Source organism: Lonchura striata, chromosome 10 (assembly GCF_046129695.1).
Source record: "Lonchura striata isolate bLonStr1 chromosome 10, bLonStr1.mat, whole genome shotgun sequence".
Taxonomy (NCBI): domain Eukaryota; kingdom Metazoa; phylum Chordata; class Aves; order Passeriformes; family Estrildidae; genus Lonchura; species Lonchura striata.
Window position 1 is genome coordinate 6,132,961 of NC_134612.1, and position 13,007 is coordinate 6,145,967.

Here is a 13,007-nt window from a genome sequence, read left to right on the forward strand (position 1 = left end):
ATCCACCTGCAAGGCCTCCAGATGTGTCCCTGCCATCCAGAACACCCCCCGGCTCAGGATGTGGATCTTCACTGGCATTCCCAGTGGTTTATCCAGGGGCAAATATCCTCAAGCCCCCTGATGCTGCAGAGGTACCTCAACAGGGGCAGCACCCGCTTGGAACCTGAGTGGTTCCTGCACGTGGAGCCCTCCCAGCCTCTGGGATCTGCACCCTGGCCCTGTAGCCTCTTTTCCTGCTCAGCTTCCCTGCAGCCAGCGGGGTTTGCAATCCCTGCTGTCTCTCCATCCACTCCCCTTCCCCCTGCTAAACCCCCCTGCCCCCACTAGGTAGAGGATTTTGGGAGCTGCCATTCCTCCTCATTAGCATAACCCAGTTAGCTCCATATTGCTCCAATTTAGGCAGAAATTGCAATTTCATCTGGTGCTTTAAACAAATGGGAAAATGTTCTAAACCACGGGCTGTTATTGAATTAAATATTAACATAAATACATAGCTGAATGGAGCACTGGATTATTAATTTTAATATTTAATCCAACAAGAAACCTTATGGCTGTTTTTGGGTGGTTTATTTTCTTTAATCCAATTTCCCGTCAGCACTAAAATTAAGTTTTCTTAATGAAGGCAGGTGATCAGCAAAGTGTCCTCTCTTGGTCCTGGATTCCAGAGCTCATGACTACGAGCATCCACACAATAAAAAGAGGAAGCAGCAGCAGTAATGATCCCTCTGTGCTGGCATGGGCAGGAATAAAAGGAACATAATTAATATGATGTGCAGCTCAGATGAATGCAAGTCAGAGGAGATTAAAGAAAGCAGGTGACCCTTAAATGTTTATTGCTCCCAGAGAAAACAGCACAGATGGCTGACTTTGAGGGAGACAGCTTTAAACAGCAGCTCACCTAAGAGAGAGATTTGGGGTGCTGGTTCCAGCCCAGGTCTGTGCCCTGTCCCCATGTCACTGTAGCCAGCCCTTAGGATAACAGGCTCCTTCCAGCTCCATCTGCACATCCATCAGCTGCTGGTCCACCAGCCTTTGAGGGATGCTGGTGAGTGCTCTGGAGCAGGGGACTGGGGGTGCTGGCAAGAACAGGTCAGCTTTATCCCTGGGAAGGGCAGCACGGTGTTTCTGGCTCTGAATGGACTCCAGCTCTGATTTTTCTCCCCTGCTGCTCCCCAAATGGGCTGCAAGGTGGGGCAGAACATGTGGATTTTAGTGATGGCATTCAGAGTTGGAGGAAGATAGGAAAAGAAAACCAATCCCATCAGGAAAAAGGGTTGGGAAAAGCATTTCTCAGCAGCTGCAGCTTGTGTAAACCAGTCTGGTGCTTCTTTATTTACACCAGCTGGGGATCTGCTCTGGGAGCCTGGGAGGAGTCTCCCTCCTTCCAGTGGAGCAGCATCCTTTCTTCTGCTTGTATTTCCATCCAGAGTTCAGACATGGTCAGTTCTCTGCCCTGCCAGGGCAGTTGTGTTTCCATAGGTTGTGGGGGGCAGGAAAAGCTCCTTTCCTTTTTCCTGAGCTGTCTCTTGGCCTTCCTTTGGCTTCTTGCACCACCTGATGCTTCCTACATAACTCTGAGGAGTGGAAGGAGGGGAAGCAGGGCATGGAGGGAGGGAGAGGGAGAGGGAGAGGGAGAGGGAGAGGGAGAGGGAGAGGTGGTCAAGGGTGGAGGAGACTGGCTAAGAGGAAGCAAGCCAGAGGCAATAAATGGCAAGGCTTTACTGGGATTCAGGAGCATCCAAGTGAAAGAGCAGACAGCCCTGATCACCAGCACTGAACAGCAACAAAACTCCTGGGCAAGCCTGCAGTTATTTTCAGGCAGGTCCATCCAGCTGGAGCCAGGCTGGGGATGGCAGTGCCTGGGTGGCTCCTCGTGCACACACACTTCACCCTGCCCACTGTCCCCCCCAGCTCTGAACGTGCCCTACAGGAGCAACTGCCCAAAGTGCCTTGGTGACTCCACCAAAGACACAGATGGCAGCAGGGCAGAGGGAGAAGGCATGGAAAGGGCTGCTGGACAGATTGGATCACTGGAATCACAGAATCATCACAGAATGTCCTAAATTGTAAGGGACCTTAAAGCCCATCCAGTTCCAGCCCCTGCCATGGGCAGGGACACCTCCCACTATCCCAGGCTGCTCTGTCCAGCCTTGGACACTTCTGGGGATCCAGGGACAGCCACAGCTTCTCTGGGCACCCTGTGCCAGGCCTGCCCACCCTCACAGGGAAGGATTTCTTCCCAATATCCCACATAACCCTTTCCTCTGGCAGTGCAAAGACATTCCCCTTTTCCTGCCACTCCAGGCCCTTGTAAGAAGTCCCTCACCAGCTTTCCTGAAGTAATTCCTACTTGAATTCCCACGTGTTCTACCTTCCACAAGGCAGTGAAATACCTGGAAAGGCTGCTCAACTTGTGGTAGCCAGATGCAGGTGTTTTTCTGCCCAGGCTGATGCCAAGCAGAGCTGCAAACAGGAGAGAGCAGACAGCCCAGCCCTGCCAGCACATCCTTATGTTTCATTGTTTAAGCTCTTAAGCTCCTATTTGAATTTGAGCTGTAAAACATTGAACTGATTAGAAAAAAAAAAAAAAAAAAAAAAAAAAAGAAGAAGAAGGAAAAAAAAAGCTTTCAGCCTTCCTTAATCCAGAGAGCAGGGCTGGAGGAATGTTTCAGGCAGCTGTGACTTTGCTGAATGGAGGCACAGCTTTTCATATTTCCCAGGGCACAGGGATGGAGACCTGTCCCTTTCCCACCACAGGAAAGCCAAAGCAGGGCCCTGCCAGGTCCCACAAGTCTCCTGCCTGCTGCCAGTGCTGGCAGAGGTACGAAAGGCAGCAGGAAATGTTTCTGTGCTGCTGGTTTTGACTAGAGAGGGGCCTGCAGTGCAATCCCTGGTTGATGCTGGCGACTTCCAGATATTCCTTGTCACCACAGAGCCACAGAAATCCCCAGACCTCCAGCACCTGCTTGTTGGGGGCTGGAGAGGAAAGGAGGCAGCAAAGCCTGCCCTGGAAACAGTGACATGGTGATTGCTGATAATCACCCCTAATGATGGCCCGGGAGAGCTCTGTGGCCACAGGGAATCCACTGATTGCCAGCCCCTCCTGGTCTGACAGAAAGCAATAAAGAGAAATATCCTGAAATTCCAAGGCAAGTCACCAACGTGTGTGTCCATGCCTTGGTCACAAACTGGACATCATGATGGCATCTCTTGGCCCACTGTTGTATCTCAACTTGTGCAGGAAAATAACCCAGTCAGGGGCTGCTGAGGCTTTCCTTGGCAAGAGTTCAATTCATTTCCAGAGAATCATGGAATGATTTGGGTTGGGAAGGACCTTAATACTCATCCCATGCCACCCCCTGCCACGGGCAGGGACACCTTCCACTATCCCAGGCTTCTCCAAGCACCATCCAACCTGACTTTGGACACTTCCAGGGATGGAGCTGCCACAGCTTCCCTGTGCCAGGGCCTCACCTCCCTCATAGCCAGGAGTTTCTTTCCCATATCCAGTCTAAACCTACTCTGTGTCAATGGGAAGCCATTCCCCCTTGTGCTGGCACTCTAGACCTTTAGAAATAGTCTCTCTCCATCCTTGTCAGAACTTTCAAGGACTGAAGGGCCACGATTAGATCACCCCAAAGCTTCTCCAAGTGAACCATCCCAGCTCTCCCAGCCTTTCCCCCAGCAGAGCTGCTCCATCCCTCTGCTCACCCTGGTGCCTCCTCTGGGCTCTCTCCAGCAGCTCCAGCTCCTCCCTGTGCTGGGACAGGGCTGGGGCAGCTCTGCAGGTGGGCTCTCACCTGAGCAGGGCAGAGGGGCAGAATCCCAATCCCTTTCCTGGTACCCATGAGGGCACAGAGGATTTCTGAGATGGGACCTGTCCAGCTCCCCAGCCTGGCCCAGCCCCGGTGGTTCTGCTCCCTCCTGGCAGCAAAAGGTGTGATAAATACAGCAATCAGGTGGGAAATGGGATCTGTGAAGGGATGTGACTTTGGGGAGGGCAGCTGGAGGGATGAGAGCCAGCACTGCAGCTGCTCACAGCTGGAGCAAGCTTGGGAAGAAAAGAGATCCGTGGCAAAATGGGCTGGATTTGTGCTGGTCTCCGTGGAAGGGGCTCCCAAAGAAAGGTGGGAGCATCTTCCCTACAAAGCCAGGAAGAGTCAGGGCTGTGCCTGGGAAGGAAGGGAGCCAGGACAATTAAACCTGCCTGATTCCTGAGCCAGGTTATTCCAGATGTGAGATCCCTGCAGATGCAGCCTCTCTGCAGCTGGGCTGGCACCGCCACGCGGGGCTGAGCCAAATCCCAGCGATCCCAAAGGAATCTGCTGCCTCCCCACTGCTCCTCCTGTTCAGCTGGGGCACTCCAGAGGATGGATCTGTGCCTGACTGTGACTGGCATCCTGGCAGACCCCAGGCAACTTGGTGGAGCAGAGGGAACCTGCAAAACAAAAGGACAGAGACAAGCAGGTGAGGCATGGTCAGAGGTGCCTTTGCTTTCCAATGATGATTTATTTGCTTTGTACCTGGTGACAAACACGAATAAAACACGATTTCATCAGTGCTTTTTACTCTCCTTTTTCTACCAGGCAGAAGAAGAAAAAAACATCGTGACAGAAGTCCTCCACTTCAAGGGAGATTTTTCTGTGGGACACATTTACAGCAGAACATCCCTGGGAGGGGCTTGCAGGGGTCCTTGGGATGCAGCGGAGGGATGAATCCTGTGCCATTTCCAGGAAAAACTGTGGCTGCTCCTCCACAGTGTGTGCTGTGGACAAAAATCACCACTGTGGCTGTGTCACAGGGGATTTGCAGGAGTCGTGGTGTGACACAGCACGGGAGGGAACAGGGGCTGGAAGAACAGGCAGGATGGATGGACAGCAGGCTGCTCTCCTCAGATATCTGCATGTTACTTATCCTCCTCATTTATATTCCCAGCATCATTAAATTGTTTGGGCTGGAAGGGATCTTACAAGCTCATCCAGTTCCACCCCCTGCCACGGGCAGGGACACCTTCCACCTGGTTGCTCCAAGCCCCATCCAAACTGGCCTTGGACAATTCCAGGGGTGGGGCAGCCACAGCTTCTCTGGGCAGCCTCTCCCAGTGCTGAACCCCTCTGAGTAAAGAACATTCCCCTCATTTACATCTATTTTACATCCAGATAAACCTTGAGTCAGGAATTCCTGCTGGGCACATCTTCTCCTATTTTCTGAGGGACTCTCCGCCTGTTGTCCTTACATCTATTTCTTTGTCCTGCTCCCAGCTTTTCCCTGTCGCATTTTGCAGAGAGCCAGGGGAGCAGCACTGGGAATGCCAGACCTGGAAGGGCCTGGGAGATGCTCAGCGGGTGGGAGAGGGCTCAGCCCCGCGGAGGCAGCAGGATGAGCCCTGCGAGCCTCTCCAGGGGACAGATGCCGAGACCAGCTCTCCTCTGGGGCCAGGGCTGGCAGGATCCGCGCCGCCGGCTCGGACGCGGCTCCCTGCGGCTTCTCTGCTCGGCAGAGCTGCGGCCGGCCGTCCCCTTCCCCCTGCCTCATTTTCCTCCCCTTTCCAGGGATGGGCTTGGAAAACTGCGTGTTTTCCCAGCTGCTCCCTTAAGGATGTGCGCAGCAAGCCCAGGGGGGATTTCTCTCACGGCATCAGGGAGGTGTCCAGGTGTTTCTGAACACAATCCTCGAATGCGGAAACTCCAGCCAAAGACGTTTTCCTTTAAAATGCCCACCCGCTGCCAAGGTACCCCTTTCCCCCTTCCTTTTATTTTATTTTTTTTTCCCAGCTCTGAGCCTGCAGAGATGCCACAGACCACGAGAGGACACCCTCCTACCTCCGACTTCCCTGGCGCACCGCGGCTGGGGAAAAATATCCGTAATAATATTACAGGGAGCGACTGGAACACACACGTCGGGAAGGAGAGCGAGAGAGAAACAATATGTTTATCCTCCTGCTGTATCCAGCCATTTATCTGGGCAGCAAGTAGCCCTTTAAATATACAAATCCCAGGCAGATTAGGCTGGAATAGGCAGAGCAGGGATTAGGAGCTGCATTCCCAGTGCCTGCGTGTGCGAGGGGAGGGCTGTGTGCGTGCCTCTGTGTGTGTGTGTGTGTGTGTGTGTGTGTGTGTTGGGTGACTTTAAAATGGAATAAACCACATTTAGCAGCTAGGTAGCTATGGAAACATCACCAAAATTGTTCTCCCACCTTTCTGCCGCACTGCTTTCCGCAGCCCTGCAAATGCTGTCAGGGGAGGGCTGAACATTGTTTCTTATAAATAATAGAATGTAAAGAGCTACAGGAAGAATCATCACATTAGGATCGTGGAGTGGGGATAGTTCAGGGGGAAAATCGTCCAGCAGCTCTAATATTAGTTTCTGATTATTTAGCAATGATAAGGGACTTAATTTTAATCTTTTTCTGGGTTGTTTTTTGCAGTTTATGGAATGTTGCAGGCTGAGAAGATGCACTGTGGTGTGTGTACCCATGGGGAGGTGTGTGTGTATGTACATAAATATATGTGCAAAACATCCTCCGAAAGGGTGAGCACAAACAGGAATATCACAACAGCAATTCTGAGAAGGATTTCTCCTGCTTCCCAGCTTTTCCTGCATGCCACAGCCACAAGCAGAGGCAATTCCAGCTCTGCAGCTCCGCTCTGCCCCAGCCAGGCTCCCCAGTTTCTCTCCTGACCTATGGATTTGCAGATAATCCTGCCCATGGCCCTGCTGGAGCACTGCCAATCTTGTTGAGGTATTTAGAGACTGAGAAGACTGGTTGTATATCACAGCTGATTTTAAAGAGGCTTTAAACCTGGGAATTAAATTCCAGCCTGCTGGACTCAACCAGAAAATGCTCAGCTGTTTTCACTTGGGTCAGAATTTAATCCAGGGCTGAGTCCATTTAAGTCTCCTAGGGCTGAAGTTGGTGTTCTGGAGCAGCCCAGGTGACAGTGTGATCTCCAGTGTCACATTCCTGCTACCCCTGAGCAGGAGGGCATAGCTGGGAATGGCCAGGACAAGGGCAGGGAGCAGCGTGGGCCTTGCTGTCCTACACTGGCTCTGGTCAGAAGTGCCCTGATGTCCCCTCATTGCTCTACATTTTGGGTGCTGCCACAGGTCCAAAGTGTCAAATGTAGGAGCCAAGTCTGGGGTCTCTATCCACATCAGCCCTGGCTGTAGCAGGGACCCATCCAGCTCCATATCTGCCTCCTCCAAGCCACTTTCTTCCTATTTTTTGTTTCTTCAGTCTCTCAGATCAAGGTCTCCTGTCCCCTGAGGTCCTCCCAGCTGTGTTTTCCTCTCACACCGTTCCTGGTGTCTGAGACAGGGACACCAGTGATGCATTAGGCTTTAGCTTTTGTATTTTTCAGATTCTGTCCCTCTTTAGTGTATAGCTCTGAGCGTCATATTAAGGGATGGTGAGCTCTTTTCACACAGTGGGTAGACAAAACAATTCCTTTCCTAGCTCAGAACCAAGGACAACCACCCAAATTTCAGACACAAGAGCATAAACAGCAAGGACTGAATAGAGAAAAACAAGAAAGACTGGACTTCATAACCCAAAACTATAATTGGACAATTAACTACAATATGGAAATGGATCAGAACTTATAAAAGTGAGAGACGCCATGACCTGTTGTGCATTTTGTGACCATTTTGGTTCATCTTGGGTGTAGCCCTGGCTGGGCTCTTGTGCTACCCAAGATGTATCCACTGAGGCCTTTTAATAAATCCCTACTTTATTCTTTAGCTCTGTCCAGTCTCTGTTCTAGGTCAGCCTTGAGAAGGAATCACCAGGACCCTGTCCCAGCACCCAGGGGTGCTCCAGGATGGATCCAGCGGATGGTGACAGGCTCTGTTTGCTGCTCCATTTCCCCCCTGTCCTGTGGTGCCTCTCCAGTCTCTTCCCAGAGGGCTGACAGCTCCTTGGGACCACACAGGTGCAGCTCCTGTTGCTTTTCCCCATGTGCAGTTGCCAACCAATAATCAGACTCAATGATCCCTGTGGGTCCCCTCCAGCTCAGGCTCCACATCATCTCCTTATGTTGCAAAACTTCTTTGCAGTCACCTTTTGCTGGCCCTGTCCTGAGCATGCCATGTCATGGCAAATTTTACTTTCCTGCCTGCTCCCCTTCCCAACATTTTTTAAGCACAAGGCAGCAGAAGCCCTGCCACCCATCCCTGGAGGGCTTTACCTGTAATTCCTGCCTCGTGGGCAAAGGGATGGTTGCTTCTCAGACTCCACTGAAGAATGCTCTTGGTTCACAGCTTCACCTTCACTCCTGGCAACTCTGAAAGACTTTTTGGAGGGCACAGAGAAGAGTTCAGTGCCCAAAGCATTCCAAGCTTGTACAAATCCTGGTTCATGCCAGGACCATGAGCAATCAAACCTCTCCTTCTCACCTTGACGTGTTCTCAGCTGTTTCCCACCCCTCTTTCCCCTCCAAGCCCAGCAAAGACACAAAGTCTTGCCTTGCCTTGGGGTCTGGTCCATTGGCTAAAGCTCCCTAGGGAAGCAAGACTTGGATTTCACACCCCACCACAGCACAAGGGGGAGGGAGGAGCTTCTCCTACATCCCTGACCCTCCACTGTGATCCACAGACTTCCACTGGATGGGAACCCCTGCCAGCACTGAGACTGCAGCTGGAAGGCACCTTGCTTTGGTCCAGGACTCCAAGTTCTCCATGAGGTGCAGGAATCCCACCAGCCCTCAGCAGGGCTGCTCAGCTTGCAAGGCTCTCTTGCAGGGAGCCAAAGGAGCTGGATGCTGAAAGACACACTGAATGTTTTAGGGTCTGAGGCAAGATTTTCCTGTCTATGTCCAAGAAAATTCACCTGGAGCCCCACTGGAGCATGTGCAGAGGTGCCAGGCCCTTTGGAGACTGACAACATTCCTTAGGCAGGATGAGCAATCCTAGGAAGTCCCGGTTTTCTCCTCTGCCCCCAGGAGAAGCCAGGCCAGTCAGCTCAGCACAGGAACCAGCCTGGAAAGGTGACACCAGGAGAAAACTCCACAGAAATTGCAAACCCCTCCCTCCCAACCCTAAGGAGCCACTTCCACAGTTCACAACAAGGCCTCAGTGGCACCCATGGATGCCTGAAGGTGTTTTCACACCCAGCTGCAGGGACAGAAGAGCTGGCAGGGATTGTCCATTCTCCATCCCCAGGCAGCAGCTGGGACCTTGGCTCCCACCAGGGCAGGGATGCCTCGGGCAGGGAGGGAGGGGAGTGGGTGAGGAAGCAGCACCTCTGGCAAGATCCAGAGTGAATCTCGTGATTGACAATGGCAGGGCTTCGGGGGCAGCTGTGCTGCTCCAGCCCCTGTCACTGTCCAACCAGCCTCGGGACACTGCCCTTAGGGATGAGGCCCTGCCCTTCCTCAAATATGGGATTTGCCAAGCATGGAAGTGGCAGTGCCAACTTCTTCCTCCTGCCCAGTCACACCACAGCCCACTCTGTCCTTCTGGATCCAGGCATTGGGAGCAGCTCCCTCTCCAGCCCAACATGGTGTTGCTTTAACAATCAGAAGGATGGAAAAACAAAACCCTTTATTGTCCGCTGTTAAACTTTACTGTCTAATGTTTTAATAAACAGTCAAGTTCTTCCTCTGATCATTAAATCTGCAGTAAAGCAGGGTGGAAACCGGTTTATGAGATTCTATCTGCATCACTACCACACAAATGGGAGGTCCTGGCAGCTGCAAACAGCTACTCCCAGTTCCATGGCTTCCTGCCCACCCTGAGGTCTGGATCTGCTGCGGGTTGGGAGAGGTGCAGCTCATCCCTTCCCATGAGAGATGGGCAGAGTGAGACCTCTCCAGGGCCCTCCCCAGTTAATCCACTGAGCTCCACTTCAGCAGAGAAAATATAGTGCAGGGATGATGTTTGGCTCCTAAGAAGGAGCAGGAATTTGTCCTGGAGGGGGCCAGTGGGAGCACCACCTTGAAATGGTTTCAGACAAGTGAGCAGTTGACTCCTGAATTTGTGACAATTGGAAGCATTTCCATGGCAGCAGTTTTTCATGTTCAGTGGTCAGGGACACGCTTTAAATCTGAAATAATTTCCTGTTGTACTCACAGAATCACAGAGGAACTGGAAAATTCACTGAGCGGGAATTAAACCAGTTACAGATACAGACTTAAAAACAGAAATCATGAAATCCCCAGGGTTTGGGGGTGACAGGGATGGGGAGCATCATCCTACAGGTGGGAGCAAGCCAAGGGTCACCCTGCAGCAGCAGCTTCAAAGCTGGGTCACTGCTCAAGTGCCTGGAGAAACCTAATCCCTTTGTTATCTCTGGGATGATCCCTGTTTGCTTGAAAGCATTAACACCCTTTAATCTTTGTTTTCCCTGGCATCCCCAGGCCCCAGCTGTTGGCCCTGTGGACCTGAACATGAGCACTGCTGGTGGTCCCTCACACTCACTCCCAGCAGGATGAACTTCCAACCACCTTCCAGAAGTTCTTTACCACTTTTCCTCGGAAGGAAACAATGCCCATCCCACCACAGCAATTTTACTGGCTCACAGTTGTTGCAGCAGCTTTGACTGTCAGCAGTGAGGCTTCATCTCCTCGGGGGTGGCTCTGTCGGCAGCAGATCCCAGATTTCCTGCTCACCACCATTTGTGGGCTGTTCCAACCGTTTGTCCAGTCATAAAATTATCAGCACATTATCCCTGGGCAATGACTTGTAATTGTCTCTTTTTATTACTCAATAAACAGTTTGAAAACCAAGCCCCAGAGTGAGAGTAGGAACTCGCTCACTACTTTACAGTAGTGCAAAGAGAGAGGTGAAGGAGAACTGAAAGGTACCAAAAAAAGCCCAGGAAGGAGAGCATTTTGTTAGATTTACTTTAGTAATTAATGGAAAATGTGGTCTGGGATACTTATAGGGGAATGGAGAAAAAGAGGCACAACCTTGAGAAGTCCTGCAGGGGAAAGTTGCTGGGATAAATATCCTTGATCACAGCTCCAGCAGCTCACCTAGTTTTCCATCCCTTGGTCCCAAATGTCAATATTCCCTTGTGAACACACCCAGAGAGCCTCAGGAAAGAAAAATACAGCAGTTAGCTGGCACAGTACAGCTCCAGTCACTGCAGCTCTATTAGAGCCATATATTCCCAGCTGCAGCCATATATTCCCAGGCATCGCTGGGAAAAGGGGCTGTGATGGAGGAAGGAGATCATTCCAAATGAAAAAGAGATGCAGTTTCCAGAGAGCCAGAACTACTCCTAAATCTAAGCCTAATTGAATTATAAATAGCCTGGGTGCTTTCTTTCCATCCACAATCTCGTTAAACTTCCAAATATATGGATATATAATCCCATGTTTTCTAAACATTTCTATTCAACTTTCAGTTCCAATGTGACGTTTTATATCTCAAAGTTGACCTATTTTCAGGAGGAAAAAATTTGCCGAGTTCCCCCAATCAAAATGTTTCACTCTGGGATGAATGAAATGTTGGGAGGGATTTTTCCCCCCCTTTTCCAAAGGAATATATTCCTCACTGGGAACTACCAGAGCAGATTTTATTCATTCATTTAAGCCCAGTTGAGCCATGGAAGAGAAAAAAAGCCCACCCTCCACCCAGTTTGCACAGCAATGATTTCCAACCTGCTTTCACATTTCAAATTAAGCTACCCAATCTATCCCATGGATTTGGGATATAGGAATTTAAGGGGTAGCTAGGGATTGATAAATTGAATAATGGGTTGTGTCTAAAACAATGGTTTATTGGGGAAATATCTCTGTCAAAAGAAGTATCCAGAGCATGCTCTGTCCCGTTGGACATGGATTTCTCCCAATTCCCATCACTGCAGCTCATTGTCAGCTTTGGAAATTAAAGGAGTGGAGATTTTGTCTTACACACTGGTCTGACAGGCCAATCTCCAGAAGAATTAAGTTTAAATTGGATATTGGGAAGAAATCCTTCCCTGTGGGGAGGCCCTGGCACAGGTTGCCCAGAGCAGCTGTGGCTGCCTCTGGATCCTTAGAAGTGTCCAAGGCCGGGCTGGATGGGGTTTGGAGCAACCTGGGGTAGTGGAAGGTGACCATGGCAAGGGGTGGAATAGGATGAAATTGAACTTTAAGGTCCCTTTCAACCCAAATCATCCTGGGATTCTATGAATCCACTCCCAGGCTGTGTCACTGGAAAGTCTGAGCAGGATGACACTGAGAGAGATTTTTATGGGATTTTTTTTTTTAGCTTTCCTGATGCCATCCTTCTATTCTGCAACAATGTTGGGCTGGAGAGAGAAAAAAAAAAAACTCCATGTGGATTCTGATTTGCACTTGTCAGAGCTTTTGCTCCAGGCTGCCTGGAGGCTGTTGGACAACTCTGTGCTCTCACCAGGTTTTCCTGACAATGCCGACAGGATTTTGTTTCCAGAGCCAGACTGGGAAGCACAGATCCCACAGCAGCCCGGCAAAGCTCCCTGAGCTGAAGAGTCAGTCCCCAGTGCATGGGATGCAGTGGGATCTGTGCTGTTTGCAGAACACAGAGCTCCCACTGCACCCCAAACTTCTCACGGAGTGCTGATCAATCCTGCCTGGGAAGGCTGCGGATCGAGGGGGACACCCAGGGGGACAAGGACATCCCACATGAGCAGCCATTCCTTCCACTGGGACTTGGAGCTAATTTATCCCAAGGGAAGGTTGGTTGTTCACAGCCTCTCGAAGAGTTTCTGATAGAGCTGAAGGAAGGGTGGTAATTCCTCTGCACATCAACCCCCAGGACTATTCCTTCCTCTCTGGAATGAAAATTAAAAGTTTCTGGCAGGAGGAGAACAGGCAGCAGCACAGATGCTCCATGTTCAAATCCCTGTTGCCTGAGGGAGACAGAGCTTCTCCAACCCTGGTGACCAGGAATGATGTGGGAATCCAGGGCTTCCCTGTGGCTGCCCTGGCAGGTCTGGGACCCTGGCAGGGGTCAGGAACCCCCCTGTTCAGAGCCCCCAGAGACACTGTCTGTGATCTCTGTCCATGGAAAAGAGTTTTCAATCTTACAGGATCAATTAC

General features: G+C 50.9%; 1 long non-coding RNA gene across 1 annotated transcript in view; it reads right to left on the reverse strand.

Moving 5' to 3' along the window:
- Positions 1–502: 502 nt before the first annotated feature.
- The window catches only part of LOC110474085 (uncharacterized), a 58,250-nt gene continuing 45,745 nt past the window's right edge, over positions 503–13,007 (reverse strand). Inside the window, exons 4-5 of the long non-coding RNA XR_002466018.3 lie at positions 4,208–4,438; positions 503–725 (exon numbers count right to left, since the gene is read on the reverse strand). This is a non-coding gene — a long non-coding RNA (uncharacterized LOC110474085). The remainder of the gene's footprint in view (positions 726–4,207; positions 4,439–13,007) is intronic.